Source organism: Pinus tabuliformis, chromosome 1_1 (genome assembly GCF_031772625.1).
Source record: "Pinus tabuliformis cultivar Carrire ecotype Pingquan chromosome 1_1, CPIR1, whole genome shotgun sequence".
Classification (NCBI taxonomy): domain Eukaryota; kingdom Viridiplantae; phylum Streptophyta; class Pinopsida; order Pinales; family Pinaceae; genus Pinus; species Pinus tabuliformis.
In genome coordinates, this window is record NC_142297.1 from 901884253 (window position 1) to 901898523 (window position 14271).

Below are 14271 nucleotides of genomic sequence, written 5' to 3' on the forward strand. Positions count from 1 at the left end.
CCCTCTCAAGGGAACATCGCATGGACTTCTCTTCATCAAATTTGACATCCCTGCGAACCATTGTCATCTTGTTGGTCGACAGGTACACCCGATAGTTGTGAGGTGTATCAGTGTACCCCACAAATATCCCCAACTCTGTTGTCGGCTCAAGCTTCTTTCATGCATGTTTGGTCACATGGCAATATACCAATGACCCAAAAGTCCTGAAGTGACCCACATCTGGTCTCTTCCCCGAGAAAGCCTCCTCTAGTGTACTCATCCCAAGAATCCGATGAGGGCTTTTGTTCTGCAAATAAACAGTTGTGTTGCATGCCTTGCCCACGAGTGTAGTGGTAGGCCCTGATCATGCAATATCGCCTGTGCTACCCCTACAATGCTTCTATTCTTCCTTTCATCCACCCCATTTTGCTGTGGGTTATGGGGTGTTGTCAACTCCCATTTAATCCCTTTTGCCACACAAAAGTTTTTAAACTCATTTGACACATACTCTCCACCGTTATCACTCTTAAGAGCTTTAACCTTCCTTCCAGTGTCTTTCTCGACCAATGCTTTAAATTCACAAAAGTTTGCAAAAATTTGATCTTTCTTCTGCATGAAAAAGATCTAGCGTTTACGAGAAAAATCGTCAACAAATATAACATAATACCTGTGCTTGGCCGTTGATGCTGTTGAGAACGGTCCACACACATCTGAATGGACTCAATCTAGAATCATTTGTGTTCGACTGTCTTTGTCATGAAAGGAAGCTTTGGTGAATTTTCCATAAGTACACCCTTTGCATGTGTCAACTTGCTCTAGTGTAACTTTGGGAAGACCGATGGAAATTTGTTGCATGATTTTCAAAATGCCATGATGTAAGTGACCCAATCGCCTGTGCCACAACTCACCGTTGTCTCGGTTCTGCACCTTCTTTGCTTTTGTGCTCAAGGCAGCACAATCTTCTACCTCCAACTTATAGAGATTCTTCACCCGAATCCCTATCCTCTTTACCTGTCCCATGGCTATGTGACGAAGGAACGCCTTTCCCTTACTAAAGATCACATCATAGCCTCTATCCTCCAACATGGCAATAGATACCAAGTTCTTCTTCAAACCAGGAACATACATAACATCTCGCAAAGTGAGGGGAGCACCCGACTCCCTCTAAAAGGTAACTGTACCCAACCCGGTAGCACTATACCTCCTGTCATCACCCATCTCGATATGCATCTGGAGATCCTTCTCCTCCAAGTCACTGAAGAGCTCCTTGTTACCAATCATGTGGAAAGAAGCTCCACTGTCTAGGTACCATACACTACCCATCATCGATGACACCATGCATGCGATGAGGGTAAAGTCCAATTCGAATTGTGAGGCAAGAGCCTCACCTGCCACTCCTCTTGAGGACTTCTTCTTGGACTTCTTGAGTGGACAATTTGTAGCAAAATGTCCCAGCTCGTGACAATGAAAGCACTTGACTTTCAACATGTCCTTCTTCTTGCCTCCATGACAAGAATCCGATTTGGAATGGGACGCCTTCCCCTTCCCTTTCTTTGCCTTACCCACTAAGGCACAATTTTCCTCATCATCAGTCTTTGATGAGGATCCGTCCCTGGTGCTCCTCCGAATCTCTTCCTGTACCAAATCCGACCACAGTCGTTCCCAATCTGGCAGCTTCTCCCTCCCATTGATAGAGTCCTGATAATTGTGCCAACTCTTGGGGAGTCTTAGAAGAGCTAGGCTCACCATATCATCCTCGGCAACAGTAATCCCAACACTTCCAAGCTCATCATGACAATGAGTGAACTTGGTCAAGTATTTCGGAATTGAGTCGCCCTTCTCCATCTTGATCTTTCTAAGTTTGTCCTTCAGTGCCAACTTCCTATGGTCACTGCTATTCTGAAATAGGTTCGTCAATGCCTTCCACATAGCATACGGAGTTTCCTTGCCATGGAGACTCGAGACAATGTGGTCTCGAACTCCCTCAAGAATAATCCGCCTCACCTTTGCCACACACTTTCTCCATTCGGCTAGATCATTAGCATCCGATGTTGGAGGCTTAGGAATGTCTTAATCAATGAATTCCTTGAGGCCATTGTCTTCCAACACTACTTCCATCCTGTCCTTCCAGGCTATGTAATTTGAGTTGCCTTCCAAGGCATACTCAAGTCTCAAACTGTAGAAAGCCATTTGCCGACTCTGAAGTATGAACTGCAAATTCAAATTTCACCTACACAACAAACTCGAAATCTCCTCTTCTATATTGTCTTCAACTCCGATACCATGTAGATTTTTCTATAGATTCAATAGCTCATGTAATTTTCTAAAACACAAGACAAGAATCTACTCTACTTTCAACAGTGGAAACCAATAATGATGGATGAAAACAATAATCAGCAAGAGGAAGAATATCAATCGCACATAACACAATATTTCTCTAGGGAAAGCAACTACTCAAAACCCCGACTATCTATATTGCATTAATCAGAAATCTGAGAAGAAAATACAATGCTTGTTCTCACTAGAACAATCCCTGCACAAGTATGATCAACTCTCTACCTCACAAGTCCGCTCTAGCCAACACTTGGCCAATTTTGTTGGTTGCCAAACCCCTATTTCCTTGCACAATTCCTAAGAGGATCAACCCATATTTAATTGGGAAATCCTTCTTCCAAAACTGCGCAATCCAAACTTAGGTCCTCAACTGATTGCATGCATGATCTGTACAACTCGGAAAATCATACAATTGATAGTACATTGTCCCTACACTCTAGTCTCAATTAGGTCTTCCTCTGAACTGACATGCATGAATTATTTGTGAGTGAATCTTCAGTTAAGTGGTGTGGCACTGAGGATGCACTGACTCACTACTAAACCTCTACTAGTTCCTCCAACAATTAAAACTAGTTTAACTAACAATAACTCAGTTAAACTAAGTTATCTAATTACAACCCCAAAGAACCCAACTTGGACCCCTAAAATTTAGGGATCACACTTACATGACTCCAAATAGACTTCCAACTCAAAATTCCTAAGTCAATTAACTCAATTTAACTTAATTAACTATTTACAAGTTGCTATGAAAATAGAATTCGATTTTAATTCACAATTTAATTCAAAAACAGATTAAATTGGAATTTTTTGTTGTTATGTTTAACATTTATTTATTTTTAAGTACTGCTATTACTTTGAAGACTCCATTGTTTCTTTTAATAGCACTTTCAAATGTTGTCATCCTCTCACCTTCCCATTGCTTCCTTTGCCATTGATCCATATAATGCTGAATTCTTGGTCAATCTTGAACCTATTCTCAAGACCTTGAGCTATGCTTTAATAGGCACTTAACCAATCCTTTTAATCCTCTTGTTTTAGGATGTTACAAAGATCATACACATTTGTATGCTTGCCAAATATGGCTACCACCAAGCAATGACCAACATAGAATACATGCGCTCAGGTAGTGAATATAAGCCAACAAGAGTTTTCTCGTACCCACTTGCACCTCTAGGGCTTGAACATTTCAGTGCCTTGTTCCGCTCAACCTCCCAATTCAAACCTTTGACCTCGCCCTACTCATCATCACCAAGTATCATTGCCATGCTCCCGGCCTACTTGACCATAACAACAATCCACAAAGAAAATTCATGACAAGAATCAAATGCACGACAGGTTTAGCCCTAAATCTCGATTGCTTCTAATGATGTAGTCAACCAAAGTCTCGTGACCAAGCATACACCCTACTTGGCACTGGTATGTTCCCATTATTATTGTTCACACCCAAGAATCAGTTCGTATGCACTTCTCGCCACTTCCTCCTCCACACTGGCTCCATTCCTTAAATCCAGGGTAGAAAATGAATACCGTGAAGGCTCCCCATTACTCAAAACTCGTCTATGCATTGTTTTGGGCCTTTGATATGAGCCAACAACGATTCAGCAATAATGCCTTGTCCATTCATTCCAAGTCCTCCTCCTGTATAGCCCATTTTGCTCAGCAGTCAGGACCCGATACCTGTAGCGTGTTTTTCAAAGCTAGGAGAAACAATATCATTAGTGACCAATAAAGCATGTAATGAAACACAAACATTAACTTTGGCCTTCTTACAAACAGCGGGGCTACAATCAAGATTATCAAACCTGGAAGAAGTAATAGGTGATCTTTGAGCAGAAAGGTTCATTCTACAGCCCGGTATAATGGGCTGTATAATGTGTAAGGATGTCAGTCCATCATCAAAGTGAAATTTTGCAAATGTCTACCAAAATAAAAAATTTAAAAATTCTAAACATTAAAAAAATTAAATTAACTATACAAAACATTTAAATAATATCAATTTATAAAAAAAATTGCACGTAAGAAATTGGATTCTTCTGGGCTCATGTTAAATCCATATTTAGCCGGTAATTGCTCAACCACAACAGTCTTTTCTCAGCATTTTGTAGTTGATTGACTTCCAACGCAAGGTTCTGTTTACAGTCCTCCCAGCCCTGAAGACTCTCTTTCTTCTCAGTCAACTGCGGTGACAAGGCATCGCAGTCTTCTTTCAATGTATGATATTTACCAAATAATCTATTGTTATCTGCCTGAAAAGGGGCAACTTCTTCACAAAGCTCATCAATAGAGGCTTGTAACTGGCCAACCTCATTAGTCAACTGGGCATTAGTCTCCTCTGACCTGCAAATTTTCCTTCAAGGCACCATTTTCTAAATGAAAGAGAGCCCTAACTTCCTCTGCCAAACAATCAACAAGGACGTCCTTGTTATCAAATTCGTCTGCAAGATTCTGGAAAAATATTTATGGTTCTCTCCAAGGCAATAACCTTCCTAATTTTTTCGGCCATAGTAGTTTGGAACAGAATAGTTTCAGTCTTCAAATTATTTTTCAATTCTTCATTCTCCATTTGCAAAAGAGCAACTACAGTCTGCAAGATAATTAAATGACCTCGTTCCAAAGCTCATCAATAGCCTTATTTTCAGGGAGTTCCTGTAATCTTTTATCCAATTTATTTATCCATCTTGAAAAATTGTTCAGTGGAATAAGTTGGCAAATAAACACAAATAGAAATTACCACCAATCAACTCATATCAAGTCGATATGTGTTAGTGGAACCCAACAAGAACAAAATATACTTTGATACTCACGATCAACCTTACTCGAATATATGCCCATGAAGACAATATGATTGGTTGAAATTTTGCACGTGTTCAATCTCAGTTGAGGGAGGCGACCGACCAATCTGAAGTGGTAAACAAGTTGCAGAAATGGCTGAAGTGTGAACAACGGAGAGCAGATGGAGGTAATCAACGGAAGTATCTGTTGCTGGCGCACACTGCCGTCCAGCCGCTCAGCAAGCTGGGACCATAGGCAGGCTAAAAACGCACTGTATTTTCAAACCAGTTGAGCCATGTAAGCCTGGAAAGGTGATCGCTCGATCAACAATCAGAAGCAATTAAACATAATTCATAATTCCACGGCTCGTATTTGAATAAGAAGAATGGCTTGGGTACCAAAAGTTGAAAATATCGTCAGAATTCAACGTATAGGCGCCCGTGTTTAGGGTAGAATTTTCCTCGGAATCCGAACCGCTGCAAAATTGCACTGACCGAAAGCTAGTCGAAAGATTTTGTGGAGCAAAATAACAAAGAAACAGAGAAGTGGAGAGGAAGTGGGTATTGAGCGTAACAGCTTGTGAACTGAGAGTTCAAGAACCATGGATCTCTTGATCAAGTAAAGAGTGCCACGATCCACCCGGACTAGAGCAATAAGAACAAGTACGGCTCCAACAATTTTTCATTCGTCTAGTTCCTCCTTCCTCTGAACCTAGAGCATACTCGCAACTTAGAATTTTTGTTCATGAATTCTATAGATGAAATGAAATAAAATGAAATTTTAACTTTCACCATCCTAGTTATAGTCTATGAGACTACTAGCTTCCTTGTTTTTTGCTTTTTGCAATTCAATCTTCTTATTATTCAAATTAATGATGAGCTGGCCCAACCTTCTAACAATTCTTTCACTTAAAAGACAATGCCAAGGAACCGATGTTAGCATATTGTTGTAACTGTTTTTGAAGTCTATGAAAGCATCATATTCCAAAATGAAATGTTTTTCCAATTCCACTGCCCTAGAATTGCAAAAAGTACACACCCACTCTTCCCAGGCTTCTTTAGGTCTTTTCCACCGACCTGTTTCACACCATAATTGATGCGAGTTAGTTCTTAATTGAGCAATAATAATCTTTTCTCTCCATGGAATGCTATCTCCAATGTACTCTTTTTGTTGGAGATCACATGTGGGGTTAAATTCTTGAACATAGTACTTCTTCTTTCTACCCAACTCGTTTCCCCAAATATGCTTACGAAACTTCTCCATAACATAACTCTTCAAATTCTTACTATTTGTGAGACATGCATTGATGTAAATATTCCATTTTTGCATCCATTTGTTATTTTGTCTCAACCACGATTTCTTTCTTTCACCCATTTTTCATTGAAGATAACTTTAGGCCATCTACCTTCTCCCATTTGCTCAATTCTTTGAAGATACCTTATGAGACGCACCAGAGCAATTGCTTTGATGGAAGTTGCTCCTATTTCACTCAACATTATCTCATAAGAAACCGAACTTTTGATTTTAAATTTGCTCATGATCAAGCGTTTTTGGATTTTCTCAATTTGCTTCCATTTTGAGACAAGCATGTTGGTAGCCCACAATTCACACCCATATAATATCACTAGACAAACTAGGAACCCAAAAAGAACTTTAATTGTTTTCCAATCCCATAACGCTGCCTCTCTACGTTTGTTTTGAAGAGCATATAGTGCTTTCCACCCCCCTAAAACTCTTTTCTTTTTGCAGTGCTCCCAATTAAGTTTGTTGTCGAAATCAATCCCGAGGTACTTATATTCATTTACTTCTTCAAGAATGTTGCCTTCAAAGAAGAACGTATGTTGGCTCTGCTTCTTTTTATTTGAGAAAATCATTATTTTGGTCTTGCTGGTATTGACTTGCATCCCCACTGCTTTACAAAAATGCTCAAGGGCATATAGGTGCATCTGCAATCCCTAGGCCGATTTAGCAATCAATACAAGGTCATCAGCATATAAAAAAAAAACTTTATCGCAAACTCCCCCAACCGAACACCATCCCCACCTTGCAAATTTAGCCACTCTTCCAATTTATCAATATATAAACCAAAAAGAGTAGGGGATAAAGGGCAGCCTTGCTTGACTCTGATGTCACTTCTAAAGCTCTTTGAAATGTTTGTTGTAGTTTTAATTTTGACTTTCACCTCTTCATAAAGCCTGTGGACGACAACTCTATATTGCAAAGCAATTTCAAGTTCTTCCATTCTACTCCACAACTTATCTCTAGGTACCATGTCAAATGCCTTTTTGAAGTCAACAAAGCATCAAAATACTTCTTCTTTGCCCTCCCAAGCCTTTTCAATAATGTGTCTCAACATGATACCATGGTCTACTGTAGAATGTTTCGACCTAAAACCTGCTTGCCCTTTTGCCCTCTTTTCTTTGACTTTTGCCCACTTACTGATTCTATTTTCCACCATGTTGCTGAAGAGTTTTGCAAACAAAGGATTGATCATAATGGTTCTATAGTTGGAAGGATTATTAATGTCTCCACTTTTAAAAAGGGGTATTGCTAGACTAGTTTTCCAATCTCTTGGGAATCCTTGCCGAATGACGTTGTTGAATATTTCCATGATGTGTGGTGCAAGGATGTTCATTCCCCACTTTAGATATTTTGCTTGAAGATCAGCCAAGTCCTTTGCCTTTCCTATTTTCAACTTCTTAATTCCTGTCTCTACTTCTTGTAATGTGAAAAGCTTTGTGGTTGTGTTGATCCTGGGAGGGGGCTCCTCCTCTGATTCTTTCTCATAGAGTTGTCTTGCATAGTCAAACCATTGATTGACTGTAATATTATTTTCAATTTGCTTCTTCCTTGGTCGAAGTTTTTGCCAAAAACACTTTGGGTGATTCTTGCCTAGATATATTAACTCTTCTCGCCTTGTTTGCATGAACTCATCTTTTTACTGTTTTAAAATCTGCTTATATAACTTTACATTCATCTTCTCCTCGCCTGCATTTTTCAAGGTTTTCCTTGCCATTTTACATTCCTCATCAAACCAAGCATTTACAGGAAAACAATTTGATTCAGATTTATTTTTTACTCTTTTTCACTTCTCAAGTGCATTCTGAATTATATTTGTTAACTCATGACTATTGAGGCTTTTGGAGCCACTCTTCCCTTTCTGAATTGATCTCTCCAACATTGTTTGGAAGATATTGCAATTTTCTTGTGTTAGAAGAATCTTTCCCTTTGATATCGATTGTCGAGAACATTGGGTTTTCCTCCTATGCTGACTTTCTTCTAACCAAGATAGATTTATATAAATTGGGTTATGGTCTGATTTTAAGTCCCACATATGCTCTCCAATATTAACTTCATCTATCCTCTCTATCAAGCTTTGTGAACAAATAATGTAGTCAACAACACTTGCCCCATTGTATGTGTTGCAAGTGAACTTCCCCGACCTTTTCCATTTATCTAGACCATTGCAGATAATTAAGTTGAAAACACCACACAATGTGAGCAACTCCTCTCCAAAATGATTGTTAACTTTGTCATCTTCTGAACATCTCAACCATTGGGGATTCTCCTCTTCAATGAACCAGATAGGATTGTGATCCTCATTGCAACAAAAAATACTCACTTGTTGATTTGTTGTTCTAGCATTGAAATCTCCCACTAAAATAACTTCTCCCTACTGAGAATATACAACAATATCTTGCTTTAAAGCTGCATATGGGTCTTTGCTATCTAGCCCCTTATTTTTGTAAGTTTTTGAGACTTGAGGTGCAAAATAGCAAGCTACAATTCTTGAGTGGTTCTCATTCTCCGTTATTTTGAACCATAAATATTGTTTATTTGTATCTTCTTTCATAAACTATATGTGACGACCTTCTTTTTCTTTCACTAAAACCAGTATTCCTCCATACCCTTTGCCATTTTTTGCTGCCTCATTCCAAACTGCTAATTTCAAATAACCATCAAACATAGGAGTTTTACAACCATCATGTTCATGAGTTTCCGTGAGACAAATTATGTCTCTACCTTCCGCAATAGGCCCTATCCCAGGTCCCCTCCTCCAAGGGTAACCTCTACAATTCCAAAAAACTAGACTTAGGTAGACCTAGGTAGGATTTGATTGTTACGCGGCTTGGCACACAATACTCAAATTTGAGTCTTAGCCCCTTTTCATCCATGTTGTTCCTGTTGTTTTCCTCCCTCTTATAGAATTAACTGTTTTTCTTTACTGCCAAATTATTGCCCTACTTTGTCATGAGGCCCAAACATTGCAATAACCGCTTTACCATTGTACAACCATGCTCTTTTCCCTTCATTTCTTGCTACTCTAATTTTCTCCACTTATTCTCTTCTCTCCTCTTGTTGTTTGCTAGTTAGATCTTCATCTAAGAAGAAGTGTCAAGAGTTTCTTTTTGCTTAAGAGATAATGTTTGTCTTGTACACTTGCCATGATGACTTTTATGGGTCGAGGTCTCCCTTTACATATTTTTCCCACCCTTCTTGCTTGACAAATTTTCCCTCTCCAATGTAATTTCTCTTTCAAAAAGTCTCTTGTCAAATTGAGAGTGCTTTCATTCTTTCCATGGTCACTTATTCCTCTTATAATAAAGTTTGTCTCCCTATCTTTTCTGTCTTTGTGTTCTCTTTCCTTTGTTCTACAAGCACTTACACCTTCTTTTTCTTCCATCCTTATGTAACCATTAGTGTCCTCAGCTCTCACTTTGATTTCTTTTGGAATGTTTGTCCTCTTGATCTCTTTTGCTTTTTTTTAGAAATGACAACTTGCTAAGATATTTGTGTATCCACCTGAGTTGCTTTAGAAATTATCACTTCGTTATTTGTTTCCATTGATTCTTTCATGATTTGCCATGATGCCTTCATGTTTTCCCATTCTTGTTTTCTTGCCTCTAAAGCCTCTTGTAGCATTGTTACTCGCTCTTTTAGGATCCTATTACTTTCCATAAAAGATCGATTTGCAAGTGTAATCTCTGAAATTTCGTGGTTCCTTTCTTGTTCTTTGGCTTCAAAAATTTCCAACCTTGCCCTGGCCTTCATCAATTCCTAGACATAGAGATTTAATGACCACGTAAGAGGTGTAGGCGTGGGACCGTAAATGGTTGACTCTTCTTTATTTTTGTTGCTCTTATTTTTGCTGCTCTTATTTGTTTTCTTTTTCAGGGACTATTTTCTTCTTCTTTTTTGTTCCCATTTAAAGCGAGCAAGTCTACACTTTAAAATGCCCCGATATTGTTTTGCATTTACCCAAATCCACTTCCCTGTTTTGTTTGCTGAAGGAATTTTGACTTGGCCTAAGTGATTTGTTTCCACAAAATCTGAGATTTCCTTGCCATTGTTTTCCATTTTGGGATGAGGCTACTTGCAAAACCCTAAACCTGAATTCCAGTGCCACTCTCCAAACTTGAAAATCTGAACCCAGAATTTAACTGACTCAAAACTGAAGCAACAATTAACAGTTACAGAACATACCCAAGATGGACGTAACAATGAAGGAAAATGTCCCCTTACCTGCAGAGAGCGGCGTTGTAGTTGTTGCCACAGGACCAATGGAAATGAAGAGTAGAAACCGCAGCCAGAGAAGGATAATGGACGTTGAGAACCACCTTCGGCTACTGTGCGAAAAATGTAGCTACTGCGCCTTTAACAAAGTCTATTGCATATCTGCGCTTTTTGTTGTGTATGTGATCTTCTCGAAGATAGTTGTCAAGTTGTGTATGTATGCTTACGATGGATGAAGCTCTGTTGCAATACTCGGACTGTTGTTGCCCATATTTACGCTATATCCACCTACAAAGAGCGGCGTTGTAGCACCTCTGACTACTGCTGAAAATAGAGCTGGGCCACTGCAATGGATGACCGCATAATCTTCTCACATTTTTGTTTTGATGAAGTGTCCAAAGGAGAGAGTAAGGTGAGAGAGTGGATGGCATCATATGAGGGTCATTCCCTGAGGAAACATTAAAAGTTAAAACGATATACTCTGGGAAGCTTGGCTTTGAGTTGTCCTTAGCCTCCTCCCTCGAGCACCATGGGTGATTTAAAAAATACCATCCAACATATATTAAATTCATCATTGAATCCATTCATTTGGATCTTCTTTCTCTCTTTCTAAGCTAGTATTCTTCCACATCCTTAGATCAAACAACTCTTTAGTAGACCTACTAGAAAATAAAGCATTTCTAAAAAATGTTGGGGTTCAAGTTATTAAAGTACAACATTCCACAATCCCAATTCTATGTTAAGAATTTTATTTAAACCTCCTCACCTACCCATGAAACAAGTCTTACACATGCATCATTTCATAAGCATGCATGAGATGTCCTCCCCATCACCCAATATACTCTCATTACTCTATGTCTCTCATCATAAACTACCTTGTGTAGCACCTCATATTGAGGTGGGGTGTTGCACGTTGCAAGAGAAATGGTTGTCCATCTAAATAATTATGCCCTTGTGTGGAATTTGTTCTAGATTGTACAGGTATTTATGTTCCTAGGGTTAACCACTTCAAGGTTCTTGTTCTTTCGTCACTCTCCATTGTCACCACTTATTTTGTGCATCCCTCTATGTCATCTATTTCCCCTATCCCTTTCTCGTTGTGTATTTGTCTCTCTTTGGCTTGCATTATCATTATGGATATATGTATCCTCTGTTGGGAAATTTAATTGCTTAAATTGCTTTCATTAAATTATCAACCAAGGATACTCATAAGCTTGTGATGATGCCAGCAAAATATATGCAGGAGTAGGCAACTAACTCTATGTCTAACTAAATGATTTCTAATTCAATATAATATGCAAGGGAAGAGGCTCCTAATTGAGGAGGTCCTGGTTGTCCCTCCCTATAGTATTATATATTGAAAAAAAATTCATTGATTACATAAAACTAGAAACTTGAAATAAAGACAAGAGAATGAATTTTAATTGTTGTTCAGATTCAAATAGAGAGAGAGACTAACTTAGTCCCTTGATTGTCCCCTCATATACTGATCCAAACTAAACTAAGATTCATTCATAAGCATAAGAAATGAAATAACTTGAAACTTAAAAGCAAAAGAATGAATTTCAATTATCATACAAATAAAATAGAGAGAGAGCCTAACTTAGACCCTTGGTTGTCCCCTCATATGCTGATAAGATTTTAATTTAAAACTCATTCATCAATCACAAACAAATCCTCAAACATCTAGGCAATTAAATGAAATAAGATCTATTATGAAATAAAATGTTTCTTTGATCTTTTCAGAGTGAGCTCAATTCTCTTAAGAACAAAGTGACAAGCTATTCCATAAATTCATATACTACATTAACACAATTTATATCTAAAACTATAGAAAGAAAATTTATGTAAAATGAAGCTTTATTCTATTCCATCATAAGTTGGATACATGCTCCAAGAGTCCTCCTCTTTGGAATGGAGGAGGTACTCCTATTTATACAAAAACATAAGCAACTAACTCATTAATGGGGATCCACTAATCCCTCATATGGTTACAACCAATATGAGACACATATTCCTTTATCCATGATTTTTCTCCATGAGATATGCTTGACCCCTATCCCAAATCTCCTTCAAATCTTCAAGAGAATTCGAATTTGAGTCTTGGAGGCCACATAAGAGTGTCTTGGAACCTTCCAAATCACCTACACATGTCACCAAACTCATTCCACCTTTAGGTATAAGCAAATACATGTTATTTTTCTAACTTTCAATCATAAATTCACTTTAAATACATAAAATAAATAACTTTGGAAAATGAAAATATGAACCCATATGGTAATGTAAATATAATGATAATGTGATGAAATGAGTTGACAAAATGAGGATAAAGGTGAAAATGGGGTCAAATTGTATGCTAATTTGGCAGCCCAACATCCTCCTCGACTTTAAGACAACTCTAGACCAACTTGAGGGTGACATCATTAACCTTTGCTCCACCTCTCACTCCATGCAAAATTTGTTTGCCCAACTTGGAAGCTCGAATAGGAATAATGTTGGAGATATTGATTCAGCATAGGGATCTCATCTGCCAATTTCAAGATGAAATTGATGCAATTTGGGGTCTACTTTCAGGGATCGGTACTAGGCATCATTAGGCTTTCATGCAATGCTCCTCCTCTAGGAAATTTGGCTCAATTTCTCTACCAAAAGTGAACTCCACTTCCCACACCTCAATATTGTTTCTTTTGAAGTTTCTTGTGCAAGTCCAAAATTTATACACTCTCCACCCTCCATAGGTTTATTGTCAATGTTGTTCTTCTACATTTGTGTTTTAGGAGTGTATCTCCAAATCTACACTATAAGGGTATTTGTTGAACCACATAGCCTCTACTACCCAAAATTGTTTGTTGAAATCCAAAGCCTACTTTTTGGGCAACTCCTTCTAAAGGCAACCCCTAGATATTGTATTGTTGTAGCATCTACTAGGATGCATTTTTGCTAAAATAATATAAAGATATCAATTATTGTGAAAAGGAAAAACAAGTTTGCAATATATCAATTTATGAGGCAAACTCATGTTCCCAATAATACCCATGCATCACATATGTCCTTGTTCTCTTCAATTGTATAATATATACATGGTAAATAGAGGCAAGAACTTAGTCAACAAATTTTCCTTTAGTGTCAATAAATTAAATTCTTATTTGAAAGCAAATGTATGCAAATGAAGGTCTTCAATCAAACAGATGTGTTTCATGCTTCTCTTTCAATATGTGGGGTAAATGAAAAAATTATAGATAGTAATGTAAGCAACATACCACTTGTTTGAAATGACATTCATGCATAGGTCATGGAACATATATACCTTACGAAAGGACAATCATAAAAGAATGTTGCATCACTAATTGGAAATTATTTACATGTTGATCCTTCCATGCATGGTGGAATATTGATTTCATTTGAATAGGTGACTTTTAACCTCTGTTTAAGTTGTACTATCAACCCGCGTCATAATGGCGACCCTCTATTTCCTCCTATTCCAACAATCTTTGGGAGATTCTCTTTACATATAACCATTGATTTATTCTTGCTACATGTCTCGTTTGAGGTAAACATCAACCTTTTTTGAAAGCTCATTAGCAACCCTAATTGTCGTTGACCTCAAACAAACTTGAAAATGATCTTGTATCTACACTAATTTTTGTTGACCTTAAACTAATTTGATGAAGT

At 38.1% G+C, this 14271-nt stretch overlaps 1 long non-coding RNA gene across 1 annotated transcript in view; it reads right to left on the bottom strand.

The window, feature by feature from the left end:
* LOC149217324 (uncharacterized) overlaps window positions 1-11113 on the bottom strand; it is a 58817-nt gene extending 47704 nt beyond the window's left edge. The window contains exon 1 of the long non-coding RNA XR_016251251.1: window positions 10609-11113. This is a non-coding gene — a long non-coding RNA (uncharacterized LOC149217324). The remainder of the gene's footprint in view (window positions 1-10608) is intronic.
* Between the last annotated feature and the right edge of the window lie 3158 nt (window positions 11114-14271).